Source organism: Triticum aestivum, chromosome 4B (genome assembly GCF_018294505.1).
Source record: "Triticum aestivum cultivar Chinese Spring chromosome 4B, IWGSC CS RefSeq v2.1, whole genome shotgun sequence".
Classification (NCBI taxonomy): domain Eukaryota; kingdom Viridiplantae; phylum Streptophyta; class Magnoliopsida; order Poales; family Poaceae; genus Triticum; species Triticum aestivum.
Window position 1 is genome coordinate 157,396,092 of NC_057804.1, and position 3,241 is coordinate 157,399,332.

Below are 3,241 nucleotides of genomic sequence, written 5' to 3' on the forward strand. Positions count from 1 at the left end.
TGGCGAAGAAGAAAGCGACCGCCTCTTCTTCGTCCAAGCGTCGCTGGACTCCATCCCCTTCCCCTCCTCCCGCCGATCTCGACCCGAAGGTCGTCTTCGATTTTGGGTCCCTCGGCCCAAGGTGGAAAAGGAAGGCAGCAGTAGAGGAGGCGGAGGACGAGTAAGTGTCTGCCTTTCGCGACCTCCGTTCTTTCAGATCGCGCCGCTTCTCTTCACTTGTTTTTGTCTTAGCAGGGACTGGGAGACGCTGGCCCAGAGGGTGGCGAAGAGGGCCAGCGTGTCGACGGGCGACCAGCCCTCGGCGGGCGCTTCGCGCACGCCAGTGGTGGAGATCAGCCCGGGCAACAGCAGGAGGAGGACGGCAGTAGGAGGAGCCACGGAGGGCCAGCCCCATCACACCGCCCCATCAACCACGCCACCCTGAGGGTCATCCCCGGCAAGAGCGCCAAGCACCGAGCCCATGCACATGGAGGAGGAGGAGGTGAACGTGGGCGCTGGCGGCTCCGTCGCGGCAACAGATGTTGGTGGGGATGGGGCCACTTCTTCTCAGCCCGGCACGGGTAAGTCATCTGCTTTCCATCCCTGCTTTTTCTTCTGTCTTTTTCAACCTTGATCTTGGCCTTGCCTCATTCCCATTTTCGGCACCCAGATCCTCCCTTGGCGGACCAGGAGGACATCGACACCGTCATCAAGGAGGTCGCCAAGGATGCCGAGGCCGCGACCGACAAGATCGCCGGCGAGGATACTGCTGAGACCGCTGCCAAGGACGCCGCCAAGGGGCCCGCCGGAGGGACCAGCGAGGCCGCTGCCGACGAAGGGGTGGTGGACGATCAACCCTCCTCCTTTGCTGCCTCTGGCTCATGCAGGTACTTGAAGGTTGGCGACGACCTGTTCGTCCACCTTCCAGGGACGGCGGGCACCAGGGTGGCGACCGAGGGGGAGGTGTTTGACGAAGAGGTGCTCGCCGCTCCCAAGCTCGAGGTTGTCGATGAACCGAGAGCCGGTGGCGGCAGTACCCAGGAGGAGCAGCTTCTTCGGGCCATGGACGCCAGCTTCTGGAAGCTCCAGGCACTCCACCGCGCCCTTCTGTACAAGGCGAAGTCCAGGATGGCGGCGACGGGCAAGGCGGAGGCGGATCTCGAGGAGTGCGTCGCCGAGACGCAGGCATGGTTCCGCCAGGCCCATGAAGAGATGAAAGCTGCCCAGGATCAGGTGGCCGAGCGTACGCAAGAGCTCATCTTGAAGCAGTCCGACATCGAGAAGGCCCAGGAGGCGGCGAAGGAATAGGCCGCCAGGGCCGAGGCCGCCTGGTCCCAGCGCCAGGCCGAGCTGAACTCCCAGGAGGAGGACCTCGCCACTCATGAGGTGGCGCTCACCGCCCCACTCCACGGCAAGGATGAGGAGGTCGAGAAGCTCGTCACGCAGGAGACCCGGGAGCTGGGGCAGAAGCAGAAGAACGCGCTCGACGCTTAGGCTCTGGTCCATGGCGACAGGGTGAAGAGCTGGAGGCGGAGCGGAAGGCCTGAAGAACGAGACCCAGGAGCTGGCGAAGGCAAAGGACACGATCAGTTGTGCCTTGATGGAGGTGTAGGCCGAGGTCCTCGTCAAGGCCGAGCTACTCACTCGCGCCAACGACTCCATCAAGGACCTGAAGCTGAAGCTAGAGAGTCTTGAGGGGACGCTTTCAGAGGTCAGGGCCCGGGAGGATACCCTGACCAAGAATCCCGAGACGGAGAGGCAGCTATGGAAGAATGACGCCGCCAACCATGAGGATTTCATGAAGGGCGAGAACCTCTGGATCAGCCGCCTCGCCGATGTTGCCAACAGGATCACCGAGAAGCTGGCTGCCATGGGGATGTCGAATCTGAGGTACACCCCAGAGCCAAACGTGAGCCCCAACGCCAAGCTAACCCTGTTCTTCGAGGGCATTCTTGGAGCCCTGGAGCAGTTTCGCTCTAACAGAGCGAGCTCTCTGGCCAATGAGGCCCTACAGCTTTGCCGGGGTGCCTTGACCAAGGTTCTCACCAAGGTGGCATACTGGTATACCAACCTCGACTTTGACGCCAAGCTGGAGTGTCAGGACCCCGACTCAATGCCACATCGATCTAGCATGTAACACCTCATATCACTTTGCGGCCTCACGCACGGTATTCCCACGGGTGTCGCCTTACCTTAGCCCGGGACTGTTTGCGCCTTTTGGCACACGTATATGACAGTGTCGCTAGCATCCATATGATAAGGAGCCCGGGCTGACATGGCTAGTCGTAAACCCAAAGTGGCACAGACTTACAGGGACAGGCATCCATGACCCAGCATCGAACGTGTCGGTCATCAGCGAGTGAATCCAGGCTGTAGCACTGGGCTAGCAGGACTCCGGTGAACCGGGCTGTAGCAGGCTAACAGGACTCCGGTATTCATCGCATGACATTTCCCCGAAGGGACAGACACAGGAACGAAGAAGGACACATGCCAGCCAGCCTAAGTGTTCCGGAGCAGTAGCAAGCTACCATGGCTCGGTGGAAACACTAGGAGACATTTCCCGGTAAGAGAGGCTACTAAAGATAAACAACTAGATAGTCAGATCCCACACATACCAAGCATAGCAATAAACACAGAATATGCTCGATATGTGCAAATACAACATGGCATCACAACATGACTCTACAACTCAAGTATTTATTCAATAGGCTCCGAGGAGCGAGATATTACAAATAGGGGTCTCACGACCCAACATTCAGAGTATACAAATCAAAGCACAAGCGGAAGCTATCATGTCTGAGTACATACATCTATAAATGAAAAAGGCTGAGAAGCCTGACTATCTACCAGATCCTGCCGAGGGCACAAGATCGTAGCTGAGGTAACAAGCTAAACGTCGAAGACCACGCAGAATTACTAGTGAGACTGAAGTCTCTCTGCAAAAACATAAAATAGGCAAACATGAGTACAAATGTACCCAGCAAGACTTACATCAGAACTATCTACATATGCATCATTATCAACAAAGGGATGGTGGGGTTTAACTGCAGCAAGCCAGCTTTGACTCGGTGGCTAACCTGAACTACGACTGCAAGTAACTCTTTTGAGGTGGCGCACACGAGTCCACATATTCACCAACCAATACACCACTATGGAACAGATCCCGTCTCCCTACGAGAACGCCATCCATAGCACTCACGCTTATCTTGCGTATTTCAGAGTATCCACTTTCACTTGTCTATGAACTGATATAAGCAACCCC